Below are 15752 nucleotides of genomic sequence, written 5' to 3'. Positions count from 1 at the left end.
GACTGGGTTCATACTGGGTTTGAATGAACACTGCTATTACATTAGTATTTTAGTAACTCCATTTGGGTGTACTAAATTCCTTTTTGTGGCACAAGTATTATTAATAATGTTGTTTGGATAAAGATTGCCTATTGATTAACAATTATAGAGACACATCACTCAAAAAGTTTTTAGCAATTTATATTCTTGATACCCAAATGTCACCAAAATGGTACACTATTACTATTTTTACTCCGGAAAGTAATTGTTAGGATTTTTAAATATGTGTATTTACATATTTTTGTTGTTGTTCTAGGTTGTATGTACCTTGAAGAAATTTAATAAGTACAGAGAATATCTTACGAGTTTAAAATTAGGTTTTGAAAGAAAGTACATAAAAGAATAGGTAAGTTAAAGACTTAAATCTGGTTTCTTTACATAGGGTTTGAAAGAAAGGTTTGTTTGTATGCAAAGTACTTTCTTATAATATTTTTACCTTTAGTTTTGACAAACTAACTTTTGCAAATGAAAATTTAGAGCAGGGATTAAATAAAGTATATTTTGAAGTTGCTCTATTGGGCCAAGAAAGAAAAAGTGACTGATATGCCAGTCGTTGCTAGCATAACAGATGAGTTAAATTGCTACTCACATATGTCCCTACTGCCTGAGCTGAGGCCAATAGGAATAGTCCATTGTGGTAGCAAGGTTCCTAAGCTGGAAGGCAAACCAGTTTGAGCAACAGGAACAGTATGGGTAGTACAGCCGGCAGTGCGGACACGTGAGTGGCAGCACGAGGACGTCGTCGTGGCACCCGCCGGGGCTCCAGGCTTTGGGGAAGGGGGTAGGGCTAGCCTCAGGCGGGGCCCTTGGGCCATAACCCTCCCGGATGCCTCAGCGTCCTGGCGCAGCCGGAGGTTCCGGCTCCTCTGCCGACCCCCCCCACCCCACACCCTCCCACCCCCAAGCAGCTCCGGGGCGGCGGGAGAGGAGCTGGAGGGCGGGAAGCGGGAGGGCTACGGGTCTGTCTGTCAGGGTTCAGAGGTCCTGAGAGCCTGAGTGTGGGACTCTCTGGGTTTTATTGGTTGGAGTACAAGTAGCTGGGTCTAAACTAAATGCGTAATAGCTGAAAGGAAAGACAAAATGCTCCAATTGTCTCCGACAGGGTACGCACAAAACCCACTTCCCAGGGGTCAGAGCGGCCCAACTACTGGATTTCACTGTTGGGGTCTAGTTGCCCAGAATCCCAGGAAGCGATTGTTTGTACCATACAATGAAGTTAAGTGAAAAAGGTAACTTTTAACTCTTATGTGAAAATTTTTTCTACTTGCTGTTAAAATTCAGGCGCTACATCATGCAAAATACATTAAGGGAATTTGCACTAACAGTCACTGGAAAACAAAAAAACTCACATCAAACCTACGGTATTGTTTAGGATGTATATATGTAACAACTCCAATCTTTCAAGATTCTGCCCACAGCTCCTAATTCACTTATAATTTGCATTGCCCTTGGTTTGCATAATTTTAGTCAACAGTATAATTTCAGAATTTAAATCATACTGGGTTACAGTGTGCACTTCACTCAAACTTTTTCATGTCTTTGGTTCTCAAGGCTAAGCTCTACCCTCAGATCTCCCCAGTCACTGAAGGAGGTTCAGTACCTTCTTTTTGCGTGGTTGCTTTCCTCAGTATTGGAATAAAATTAAGAATTCTGAGTGACCACCTTTCACTGAAGCATTTTCAAAGAACATTAGAAACATTTTAATTAGAATTATAGGGTTCATCTATCTTTTAAGTAGTACCTAAAGCTTTGTGTCATTTAATGTGTACGTCAGGGTGCAAAATACGCCAATAAGGTGGGAAAGTATATATATCAAACTCTTGCATGTAATACCTGGTTTTCACCTTTCAGAAAGAAGGAAGGAATCTTACTCCTGAACCAATACATTACTTCATCGACAGAATTAGGAGTTCATCTTCATACAACCAAGAACATTTGATTTCATATGCTGGGTACGTGAAATTAAAGCAATATACATATAGAAATCTGAGATGAAAGTAATGCTTATGGGAAGAATATGGTGCTCAGTAAAACCATGGGCAACTCTTCAACCATAGATCTTCCCTCAACTCCTCGTTATTCTTCCTCCCCTTAGCTACCCACTGTGGACACTTCTTAAAGTGTCCCTTCACAACATGATGGCCCGTTTCCAGTTCTCTGGTCTCTACGTCCTTTCTAGTACTGCAGGGTCTTGGATCAAGAATTTGCTAGTGTGTTTTGTTTTTGTTTTAACCTGGGAGATAGACACTGGGTCACAACAGTAACTGCACTATTAACCAAAGGTTCCCACTCAACTCTCTGAAGTAACTAAATGTTCCAGTGTGTATAACTTCCTATAAGAAGAATACAAAGAAGAGAAGGAGCAATGTAAGCTTAAGCATTCAGAGACCAATTCTCTGAATTGGTCTAACAATGTGCCGTGGTTATCTGTTCCGCTACTGAGGAACAATAACAATGTTGAGGTATCATCAGAAGACTTTTATCTCAGCTCCTTCCTCTACCGAATAAGGCATCCTCTGTAGGAAAGGAATGTAGCTTGAGTTCAAATTTCAATGGAATGTCTACCTGTATAACAAATAACGTTATGTCAGCCATTTCAAGACATCAAATTTGGTAAACCACGTATGATAATCAATATCTATGTACAGGAAAAAACCTTCAGAAGATGGTGGGTTCTGTTTATAGAAATATTGTGCAAATGTCTGATTCTCCTGTTTCAATACAGAAAAGTATAGTCAGCCAAAGCCCAATTATGGTTGATCGAATGGCCAGTTTCATTATCCAACAGATTATTGAAAATCATCTTCAACCATTTTGGAGTGGAGAAGGATTACCTAATCCAAGGACTCCATTGTATGCAGCATCACCTATGGTTAATCAGGTTCTCAATGAAGTCACAGAGTCACCTGGACCCCAGATGCCTTCAAACTTATATACTGACCTTGAAACTTTTGTTGGGGAAATTGTTGCCAGACTTTTATCAAAGGTTTTCGGTCCAAAGCGTAACACTGAAATTGAGCTGGAAAACATGACCCCCAAAATAGGATGCCCTATAAATAACCATGTGGACAAAGTCAAAGTTCGCATTCTATGTGCAGATAAAGAGCAACCTTACACTTCTGTAGATACAGATATTGTGGATTAAGTTGTCACCTCAGTTTATAGAAATGTTTTAAAACAGCATGGGCTAGACCCTGAGGTTTGTAAAGAGTCTGAAGAGAGTGGTATTTTTGCAGACAATATTGCCAATTTAATCATAGCAGCTATTTCAGGTTACTTTCTTCATCCACTGTTTTCGGGGGATTTGTCATCATCTTCCTGTTCTATTTCAACAGCTAAAAATATTGTTCTGGATAGCCTTAGTAACATCAGTAAATCTACCAAGACATGTCACAGTTTATCTCCATACAACACCTTGCTACCATACAAATTTTTTTAATATGTGATCAGAGTACTATTATCCAGAATCTTTTCTTCTGAATCTACCATTGTTCCAAAGAAACCACCAAAGACAGATCAAGATTGAATTTCACTGAAATTGCTTCAAATACGATCACTGACATTAGGACAAAAATTTCCCAACCAGAAATTCGATTTTCAAAAGATAAAGAAGAATCCAAGTTTGTTTATTCAGAAGATGATATCCAGCATCATGTTGACTCAGTATTAAAAAATATTCCACAAAACTCTTGAGTCTCAAGATTTAGTTGAGCAAAACATCACAAGCAATGATGTTCATATTGATAGAGTAGCAGTTGTTATCATTACACAAAGGTCAGCAACATCTTCAGTCATCTGTGGATGGAAAGTCATTACCTTGTTCATATACATATTTTGGTGAAGAAAGGAGGCAGTGGTTTTATGTAAAAGATTCAGAAAACGAACTGTTCGATAAAGCTGAAAAAGTCATACATTTCGATAACAGAGGAATTCTCAAAAGCTCAAGTTAGCATTCTAGAGAATGCTGGGGAACAATTGTGTTTGCCTCCAGTGGAGAGAGGTACAGTTAAAAACATTATTGACACAGTGCATCACAAAGTTCTACAAGAATATGAAATGGAAATAATGCCCAATAAAGATTTTCTACATGACACAGGGACACTGGCTGCAAGGATAACCAAAATCATCCGGGCTGAAACTTCTGACTTCCAAATTCATCCAAATCTTATAGGAAAGCTTCCTTTTACGTCTCACTCCAAACTCAGTACTCATGTTTTGGTAAAGAGACTTCAGTGTGATATCACTAAATCAAGATACCAAAGACAAGCTTCATCAACATATACTACGTTAAGACATACTCATTTCAAAAAAATTCTCACTAAGATTCATCTGAGCTGTGTCCCTTGGCCTCCAGTACAGAACACCCAGATTACTTCTCAATCAGACAATACAGTTATAAAACTGATAAATGAAATCATGTCAGTAATTTCAACACAGGCAATATGAACAATTAAACATGGGAATGAAAAAAAAATGTATGATTTCAGAAAAAGATATACCGTCTATAGTTGATGCCATTTATGCTGATCTTTCTTATTCAGATCTATACCAGTCTCTTACAAAAGTTAAATATGTATAAGTAACATACCTGTTTCAAAAATAGCAAGCTTTGTAATAAAAGAAATTTTTAACCACCATCTTCAGTCATTTATATCTGGAGATAAAACTCTCAGCTGCACTTCAGCGAATTTATAAACAGAAAGCAATAGATCCTAAACAAAGAGAGTTGTCTTTCATTGTGAACTCAGCTATCTTTGTAGAGGACGTAATTTCTGAGCCTTTCTGTAAACTCCTTTACGCGTTCTCACATAATGTCTTGGCTGCTGAAAACCCAGATACAGTAAAAGCCAAAATTACTGGCATCGTTACAACATTAGTAAAATGAATTGTTCTGGAATTCACCACATCAGAGATTTTATTTGCAGAGTACTTTGATGGTGACACGTGCTCTTCAGAAGGATTTAGAGAAATGGCACAGAAACCAGTCAACCTAATGTATGAAAAAATATTAGATGAATATAAATCTCTGATTCAAGTACATTATTGGGCTATACCAATATGTGACACTATTTGTTTTGGAAGGAAAATATATCATTTGCTACTGGAAGAAATTTATGATTATCAGGTACAGTCATTAGTTTCAGGAGAATCAGTTCCTTCCTCCGATTCTTCCCCTCAACCTGATATCAGAAATGTACTCAACTTTATCATGAAGGATAGCCATACATGCGTTACTGTGCTGCCTCATCCCCTTTTAGAAGATCTGATTTACAAGCCTCTAGTGCACGTCTTCCCTTCAACTGAAGCTGACAGTGAACCAGAAGAGGAAGAAGTTTCACCAGATTATGAGTTTGTGGATGCAGTTTCAAAACTGACTGATGAAATTATCAAAGAAATTTCTGAACATGAGATCCGTCTTGCTACAGCAGAGACGACTGCAGAAAGTATGCAGCTAGAAGAGTGACTGAGAATTTGGTTGACTGTATATGTAATAATATTTTTTAAAAATCCAAATTTCAAGCCCAAGTACAGGAAGATAGATGCAAAGTAAAAAGGAGGCTCATTCCTCAGTAAAACAGCTGGCTTCACTATGAAGGAGATCCTGGATCGTCACTTGCGGCCATTTGTACATGGTAAAGAGTCATCTTCCAGGGACTTTGATTATGACCTGGTCTCTGTACTTTCTAAACCCGGTAAAGAAAAGATACCACCTTCTCTACATTCAGCTACATTTCTGGAAGACGTAATCATTGACTTTACTCACAAATTTTATTCCCTTCAAAGTGTTACGGAAGATTCTAAGAAAATAGAAATGCCCGAACCAGACATTGTGGACTTCGCTATAAAATTTGCAGACTGTCTGACAGGAGAATTTAGGAAAAGTGAAAGTAAAGTTCTACCGAATGCTGAAGAAGTGTTTTCTTTTCCACCAACTGATAAAGAGACAGTTGATAAGATCCCCGATTTTGTGTATAATCAATTCATAGCAAACTATGGATTTAATGACGTTCAGAAGGATGATGAAAATAACATTGCTATAGAAACGATTACTGCTTTAGCCCAGAAGGCAATCTCTGCATTCAAAATTCAACCACTTTTTTCAGGAGATGGGTCTTCTAGCTTCTTTTCATTTCTAAATCCAGATAACATCACCCAGAGGATTCAATGCCTAACAGAGAAAATTTCTACACCAGTAAACAGATGCTTAAAAGGGAACCAACCTGCTTTACCAGAAAAATTCACTGAACACACTGGAAATAGATAGAAGTGCAATGAGTAGAAAGAAAGGTTTCAAAGGTGAGGAGACATCAATGAAAAAAGGCAACATCCAAGATCCGATAGTTACCGCTGTAACTGGAATCATGAAAAATAATGTGGTTAACCTGCTATCAGAGTCAGCTGCAGGTGTGGCAGATAAAAAGGAGAAGGAAAATGGGAATTTCAATTAAAAAATACAATGAGCGGGGTGGGGGTGGAGGTCTCCTTTCCAGCAGGGCGTCCCCGGCCTGCGGGACAGAAGCACCCACTTCTGTCCCACACCAGGGCGGACACTGCGCTGCGGGGCCTTGGGAGCCATCGCGCAGGAGGACGTGGTGGGGAGAGCCTGCGGGGTGAGAAATGCCTGGGGCCCGTGTGGCAGCCCCGAAGTGGGCCATGAGGGGTCCTCTCCGGCTCTGCTAGGTGCTGGCTCTCTCCTTTCTTCACCTCCTTGCCTTACGGGACTAGACCCCTGGTGCAGCGCCGGCATCTGGGCTTTTTCTGGCCTTGCCCAGCCTCCTGAAGTCACCTCAAGATGCATACACATGTTCTAATGGCCCGCTTTCCAAAAAGATGAAACTGAAGAGAAGGGAATCTAGTAATGGAGATTCTTACCCTCAAAGTTGTTGCCACGTTTTGCCAGTAAGAAGGCAGGAAAATGATTTCAATAGCAGCATTGCTGAAACATATTTCCGCTCCAATGGGTTCTATGAGCAGGATCCAGAGATGATCCAACTGGTGCTTAAAAAAATACAGGAGGAGCAGGAGGAAGTGGAGAGGGAACGGAAGTGGCTGCTGAGTTCAAGCCAGAGTAGCCCCGCTCCCTCCAACATTACCGCTGACTCCTATCATTCGTGTCTACGCCCCGATGATACACCAGAGGGCACCTGTTCCGGGCCCTGCTCTCCCGGCCATGGGGCCCACAGCACCAATAGTCTCTCCCCATCTACCGAATCTCCCACAGCGGTGTCTGCAGCCCAGCCGGCCCAAGCTACAGGTGCACCACCAGTTAGAGTTGGCTCGGATATGGTACAACGAAGCTTCTCTGACAACCCTGAATCTTGGGCCGTGGAAGATGTGATCCTGCTCCTGAGACAAAAAGATCCTCAGATATCAGGCCTCCTCGCTGACATCTTCAGGGAACATGACATTGATGGGAAAGCTCTGCTACTACTCAACTTTGACGTGATGATAAAGTACATGGGGCTTAAGCTGGGGACGGCCCTGAAGCTGTGCCACTACACTGAAAAGCTTCAAGAGGAACATCACCTTGACAACTGAAAACATGTTTGTGTAGATTCACGTTGAATGTAATTGTGGGGAGACCAGTGCATCTTGGTGTACGATCATTTCTCGGCCCTCAGCGGTTTTCGTTGTGTAGAAGTTTCCTCTAAAAATATGTTATCTCCAGAATTGCATCAAATTGGTAGTTTGTTCTCTACATCTTTTTATTACTTTCATTGTATACTTTACAAATATACTTCATGCAGGAAACAGAGAAACAACTTTGATTTCAGTTCATGTTTATACATAGAACCAAGGCAGCTGAATCCCAAAGGGGAGATTAATCCCTAATTCTTTTGCTGACAAGTTCTCCAATGAAATCCATGAGAAGTTCTCCCTAAAGATGCAGCTATAGGTAGATACCATCTTTCTCAAATATTTTATGTCAGCTACCACACTGTCCTGTTGGTGCTCTACCAGTTTCCCAAAAGGGAATAGCCATATAAATCCCTTCCATTCCTGTGACTATTTATCTTTCTTCTTTAAAGAAAAAAAATTTTATAAGCTTTCGTGAAGTGTTCTTACCAGTGTTTTAATGAATTATAAGAAAAAGTAGTTGTTTTACTCAAAAAGTATTATACTACCCAGGTGGTTTGGAGGGAGCCTGGTAACTCTTTTTAGTTAAGTACCTAGTATTTTGAAACATCCGTATCTTGCCTAAGCTTGGACATTTAAGTAGGCATTCATTGCTCCCATCCCTCCCTAAAGTTGCATACGTCCAATCATTTAAAAGGCAAGTAATTCATTGTGTGTTTATTCCTCGTGTGGATACTCCTTCATATTTATCTTCTATTCTATACCTGAAGTATACACACAAGTAAATCTTTCTTTCATTTAAAATGGCACACTTTGCTCTTCCACAGAGGTAAAGATTACATACAGCGAGATGCGTTTTTCCGTTAAACATACGCACATCCTTAGCCACCACTGGGACCTCTCCGCTCACTCTTCAGAGTTTCCACACAGGGAGGTTCTCTGTCTTGTGCAATGTTTCTAAATTGCTTTCTGAGCCATTTATCCTACTAAACTTTGGGAAGGATATTTTGATTTGTCATTGTGCTCTTTATTTTAAAAATGAGAACTTGTAAGTGAAACATGTTCATTGTTATTATTTTGTTATAATTACATTGCTATATAACAGAAAGTGTTACTGTTTATAAGCTATGAGAATTGGTGCCCCCGTATTAGCCATGTGTTAGAAATACCAACGAAATCTTCACCAAGGACAAGAATGTATATTCTCTTTGTAGAAAACCACGTGTGCTTCATAAGCAAATGCAACTGTTTACTGGGCATAAAGAGTGGATTCATTTATGTTATGTTTTATCATACTCATTTGTGTTATTCCTTATAAGACAAGATTCTAATTTAAACTTGGGCTTTTTGTCAAATTTTTGTGTGAAGATACTGTGTCCAGCTGAACAGACCTCAGGTGCTTGTGTGGATAATACATTTTATAGTTCTCAGATTTCAAAAGACAATAAAGTTAAATAAGCGCACACACACACAAAGAAATACAATGAGAATATATCAAAAGTTACTTCAACTACTAGTATGAAAAGTAAAGATACAAAAGGACCCAGACTTAAGACTAACACATAAAAATAAAGACACTGAGAAGAAAAGTACATCAGCTCCAGAATCTGAGGAAAGCCACGGTAATGAGGCACACACACAATTTCCAGCAGCTACTAATGATATAGAACATGAGGAGAAACCTGGAGCAGATTTTGAAACAGACAGCGAAAAGATTAACAGACTAAGAGAAAATTCGTTAAGAAAAAGGAGACAAGCCCTTTCATTTATCTTCTTTGGCATCTAAAGAGAGAAATATGGAGACCACAACAGAGAAAATTTTGAAAGCAGGTACCCCAAAAACAAATGGAGTGGAAAGACAAGCCTCTACATCTCAAATAGCTGTAAATGAGGAACAATATTCAGATTATGAACATGTTCAAAATATCACTGAAAATACTTATGATGATATCTTAGAAATATATCATTCTCAAGGATCCACAGATGATTCACATCTCCAAACTCCCCCAGTGATGGGTCACTGCAGGTAATTCAGGAGGTTGGCAAGGATACTGCACAGTCTGTTTCAACAAAGCATTTATACCTCTCAATTAGCAAAATTCTCCCTGCCATAGAGAAAGAGGGAGAGAAAGAGAGAGAAAAAGAGAAACTGAAAGTAAAGGAGATTAAAATTGAACCTAGTAAAACAAATACTCACCAGTACCAACCAAAACATAAACCTGGAATTTTTCCTGCTAAGTTTTTAGAAGACATTATCACTGAAATGAATAACAAATTGACCTCTCTTCCTCACCAGAAACGCAAATGTGTGAAAGATGTCAAAATGTAAGTGACGATGAGAATCAAACAGAACTGTATGAAACAGCTATGAAACTTATTGATTCACTGTTAAAGGACTTTTCAGATGCTCAAATTAACGTATTTACAACAGATCCGGAAAAATCAGTTCCTTCCATCAGTAGAAAACATGTCATCATCAGTTCCTAAGGTACTTTCCGGGCATAAAGAGTCAACTCAGAGAAAGCATCACCTAGCATTAAGAAAACTGTGGATAAAATTCCACATACACACAAAATGACCAAAATCTCCTCTTTAAACAAGATACCTTTCCTAAATAACATACCAGCAATCGATCAAGCATTGGTCAACAAAGTTGTTCACTCCTCTGTAAGCAATATTTTGAAGGAATATAGGTCTCAAGACTCCATTCGTAAGACTATAAAAACTAATGGGGAAAGCACAGCAAGACAACTAACTAGTGCAGTGATAAATGAAAGTTTTCAACAGCAGTTTAATTTTATATTTTGTGATGAGATTCCACCTTTAGCATGTTTGCCTCTCGAATCTAAGGATTTTGTTAAAAAGATCCAAGAAAGTGGTTAAAAGAGCCAGCAAAGAATGTCAGGCATTGTCCCCATATACCGTCATGCTGCCTCATGAATCTTGAGAGAATGTGATTTCTGCTCTCTTACCTAAAATCTTCTCAACTGTGTCTAACACCAAAGGAGAAACGTCTGAGGGCAAACGGTTCACAGAACTGGATTTCCTTCAAACGTAGTTATTAAGCACAGTTACAAAAGAGATCTCCAAACATGATGATATGATTACACAGTATGTGGACTCCTTACATCCCAATGATGATGAAATTATTCAATTAGTGGTTCATTCTACTTACAATAATCTGTCACAGTATGGGTCACAAGAGATTATACAAAATTGTGTATCCAGTGGATGCAGAATCCTTTCTGCGGGAGTCTAGCTCCAGCCTAGGGGTGGGATGCATGAAGGTGCAGGACAGAGTTGGCATATGGAGAGACATGACACGGAGTCAGTTGGAGGAGGTCTCTCGACAAAGTGCCAATGACAGCTTTATTTATACCATTTTGCACAAGGATATGATTTTTTTCTCTCTTCTTTTGCTTAACAAGCATAGGCAAACTTTTTTTTTCTGTTTCTCATCTATGCATGGCTAGCCAAGTGTTAGGTGATCTTTTTTCTGTTCCTTGACCTAAACTTTTCCTAGCAACATGAATTCTATTGTTTCTCTCTTTGCTATGAAAAGTGGTTTCTGAGTAATGCAAGTGACCACAGAAACGTGCAGCATGTAGCAGTCACTATGGAGTCTATCGGCTCAGGGTGAAATACAGGTCACTCACTGCTACAGTTAGCTAGGCAGGTATCATCATCTATATTTCTAATGCAATGGGTCCCGGTCCCCTCATAATATTTACTCTATCATGGGTAGATGTAAGATAAAGACAGAAAGCATGATTTAGTGCTGTTAGAAGGCAAGTATAGATGATCAGGTCTGTGCCTATAGACCAGGTATTGATCCAAGCTAGACAAGGGCAACAAAACATCCACAGGTGTAGACAATTTCTCCCAACACTGGGGGGGTGAGGTTCTAAGCCTCACCTCTGTTGGCCCCCATTTTCTCACCTGATGGCCCCCCTGCGACTGTGCCTGTCTTAGGTTGTTCCTCCCATGAGGAATCTTACCCGTCTCTGGCTAACCAGCCATCTTCTGGGGCCATACAGGGAGATGTAAAGCTGGTAAGTGAGAGAGAAGCAATATTCTTTGAAAATGTAAGCTTTTTACTTCTTTGCAGATTTATGCCCTGTGGCTTCCAGGCCCAGCACTTGTCTTGAGGTATCTTTACCTCTTGGAAAAATTATGGTACTCGGTAATTCCAAATATGAGGCACAGCTTCTAGTAAAAGGCTGTAATTAGGAAGGAAGAAGAAAAGCTATAGAAGTAGCAGATGGAAGGAAACATGAGAAGGTGGATTAAGTGTCAGACAGGGATATTCCATTCAGTATTCCCCTATAACTCTATTTCTCTAATTTTCCTATATAACTCTTCAGCACTAATTTCACTAGCCTTGCAAACAAGGGGGGCACATTCCCACTTAGGTGGAGATGGGGTAGTCAATGTTTGACTAGCTACCTACAGGTTTTGGTATTATTCTATGCCAAGATTGCCATCTGGCCTCTGCGTGTTCTATTCTTCAGGAGCACTGTCCTGAAAAGCTTCTGGGAAGTTTATGTTCTCCTCCTTTCCGTGCTGCTTATAAAAGTTTAGATTAGTCTTTGGCAAAAATGCAAGCAAAAGCAAAGCCAATAGTATAACGGAGAAAAACAAAATAAAGGTGGGTAATAGGGGGAGCCAGCTGTGAAGGCCCCCGCTTTGCTACACAGCTTGAGTAGCATGGCTCCCGGCACCTTTCTCAAACCATAGTTGACTTGACTCTAAAAGTGTCTGGCAATCAGCTGCAGAACTATTTTTTTGGGAGAGCTAACTCCATCAGTGTTCAGAAGCTAACTACATTGTTGAAAATATTCTTAAAGATGTTATCCCAACTGCTGATGCTTCCCAGCCTCAACCATCACGTGCTCATATACTGCCTTCTGATGTAGTAGAAGAAACTGCTGTAAAATTTTTATTGACGCTTTTGTCTATGTTTCCAACAGTAGATAAGGAAAGAACCAAATCTGGAGAAACTGAAATGCAAAAGATAACCTCAAAAGTATTAAATTCAATACAAGAATTTATCTCCAAAAATTTATAAGATAAAACTCGTATCACCAGCCAAGGAATTGCCTACTGTACCTTCAGCTGACAATGAAACTATTGAAAAAAGTAGTTAACTCGTTTTATACTAGTCTTTTAAAGCACTCTGGCTCACACACCTCTATAGTGAAAGATTTAATGGGTAAGAGCATTGGCCCTTTCTGAGATAATAGGTTTTTTAATGGTGAAGGAAATTTCCAATTCCGAATTTCAACCTAAAGTGGAGGAAGAAGTATCAAAGTCAGAATTAGTTTTGGAAGCTGTCAAAATTATGGAAAAAGTGGTCAAAAGTGTTGATAAGTTCAAGTCCCAGGAAAAGTCTTCATCCAAAAAAGGTCCTATGTTACACACTACAACTTTAGAGGAAGCTTTGGCTTTGTTCTTGGCTAAAATTGTAACATTGCCAAGTGTCCCAAGCAAAGATGCAAAAAACTTGTCAAGGCCTGAGTTAAATAAAATTGCACCTCAACTGACAAAATCTGCGGCAGCTGAAATTTCCAAAAGTAATACTAATCTTGTTTCTGCTGATCCCGAAGAACACTTCTGAAATCCAGAAAGCATAGAAATGATTTCTCAGGTTACTGATTCTATTTATAGCGATACACTGCAACAATCTGGAGCCCATAAAGATCTTTATTACGACATAAAAGGTACAAACAGAGCCTTCCCTAAGAAAGTGGCTAGTTTGATTATTAATGGAGTTTCAAATCTTCGACTACATACAGTTAGGCTAAAGAATTCAAGGGCTGATCTCTTTGGAGATCAAGCCATTAATAGAATTCTCAAAAGGCACAGAAGAATGCTGACAAAATGAGCGACCCCTGACGTAGAAAAGGGAGAGTCGGATCGAGATTCAATTGAAGATGAGTTACCAGTTAAAATAGTCCCACATATTAGGAAGACGCCAATCAAAACAGATCCTGACATTATCTCAGAACACTTAGCAGTAATTTCGGTAAAAACTCAACCTCTTGAAAAACTTGAGATGGACTGTTTAAGAAAAACTGGACATAGCATAGAAGAGCTAAGAAGTGCATCAATAAATGGGAGAAGTGTCTCTTCATCAGACACACCTTCAGCCATTTGTGGATGGAAAGTCATTACCTTGTTCATATACATATTTTGGTGAAGAAAGGAGGCAGTGGTTTTATGTAAAAGATTCAGAAAACGAACTGTTCGATAAAGCTGAAAAAGTCATACATTTCGATAACAGAGGAATTCTCAAAAGCTCAAGTTAGCATTCTAGAGAATGCTGGGGAACAATTGTGTTTGCCTCCAGTGGAGAGAGGTACAGTTAAAAACATTATTGACACAGTGCATCGCAAAGTTCTACAAGAATATGAAATGGAAATAATGCCCAATAAAGATTTTCTACATGACACAGGGACACTGGCTGCAAGGATAACCAAAATCATCCGGGCTGAAACTTCGGACTTCCAAATTCATCCAAATCTTATAGGAAAGCTTCCTTTTACGTCTCACTCCAAACTCAGTACTCATGTTTTGGTAAAGAGACTTCAGTGTGATATCACTAAATCAAGATACCAAAGACAAGCTTCATCAACATATACTACGTTAAGACATACTCATTTCAAAAAAATTCTCACTAAGATTCATCTGAGCTGTGTCCCTTGGCCTCCAGTACAGAACACCCAGATTACTTCTCAATCAGACAATACAGTTATAAAACTGATAAATGAAATCATGTCAGTAATTTCAACACAGGCAATATGAACAATTAAACATGGGAATGAAAAAAAATGTATGATTTCAGAAAAAGATATACCGTCTATAGTTGATGCCATTTATGCTGATCTTTCTTATTCAGATCTATACCAGTCTCTTACAAAAGTTAAATATGTATAAGTAACATACCTGTTTCAAAAATAGCAAGCTTTGTAATAAAAGAAATTTTTAACCACCATCTTCAGTCATTTTTATCTGGAGATAAAACTCTCAGCTGCACTTCAGCGAATTTATAAACAGAAAGCAATAGATCCTAAACAAAGAGAGTTGTCTTTCATTGTGAACTCAGCTATCTTTGTAGAGGACGTAATTTCTGAGCCTTTCTGTAAACTCCTTTACGCGTTCTCACATAATGTCTTGGCTGCTGAAAACCCAGATACAGTAAAAGCCAAAATTACTGGCATCGTTACAACATTAGTAAAATGAATTGTTCTGGAATTCACCACATCAGAGATTTTATTTGCAGAGTACTTTGATGGTGACACGTGCTCTTCAGAAGGATTTAGAGAAATGGCACAGAAACCAGTCAACCTAATGTATGAAAAAATATTAGATGAATATAAATCTCTGATTCAAGTACATTATTGGGCTATACCAATATGTGACACTATTTGTTTTGGAAGGAAAATATATCATTTGCTACTGGAAGAAATTTATGATTATCAGGTACAGTCATTAGTTTCAGGAGAATCAGTTCCTTCCTCCGATTCTTCCCCTCAACCTGATATCAGAAATGTACTCAACTTTATCATGAAGGATAGCCATACATGCGTTACTGTGCTGCCTCATCCCCTTTTAGAAGATCTGATTTACAAGCCTCTAGTGCACGTCTTCCCTTCAACTGAAGCTGACAGTGAACCAGAAGAGGAAGAAGTTTCACCAGATTATGAGTTTGTGGATGCAGTTTCAAAACTGACTGATGAAATTATCAAAGAAATTTCTGAACATGAGATCCGTCTTGCTACAGCAGAGACGACTGCAGAAAGTATGCAGTTAGAAGAGTGACTGAGAATTTGGTTGACTCTATATGTAATAATATTTTTTAAAAATCCAAATTTCAAGCCCAAGTACAGGAAGATAGATGCAAAGTAAAAAGGAGGCTCATTCCTCAGTAAAACAGCTGGCTTCACTATGAAGGAGATCCTGGATCGTCACTTGCGGCCATTTGTACATGGTAAAGAGTCATCTTCCAGGGACTTTGATTATGACCTGGTCTCTGTACTTTCTAAACCCGGTAAAGAAAAGATACCACTTTCTCTACATTCAGCTACATTTCTGGAAGACGTAATCATTGACTTTACTCACAAATTTTATTCCCT

At 39.0% G+C, this 15752-nt stretch overlaps 1 protein-coding gene and 1 pseudogene across 1 annotated transcript in view; one reads left to right on the top strand and one right to left on the bottom strand.

Moving 5' to 3' along the window:
* Window positions 1-15752, bottom strand: part of LOC118933468 (nck-associated protein 1-like) — a 368769-nt gene that overhangs the window by 190313 nt on the left and 162704 nt on the right. The window lies entirely within an intron of this gene.
* On the top strand, window positions 729-14097 carry LOC130684175 (fibrous sheath-interacting protein 2-like; annotated as a pseudogene).

This window comes from Manis pentadactyla, chromosome 6 (genome assembly GCF_030020395.1).
Source record: "Manis pentadactyla isolate mManPen7 chromosome 6, mManPen7.hap1, whole genome shotgun sequence".
Taxonomy (NCBI): Eukaryota; Metazoa; Chordata; class Mammalia; order Pholidota; family Manidae; genus Manis; species Manis pentadactyla.
This window is presented reverse-complemented; position numbering and strand designations above follow the sequence as displayed.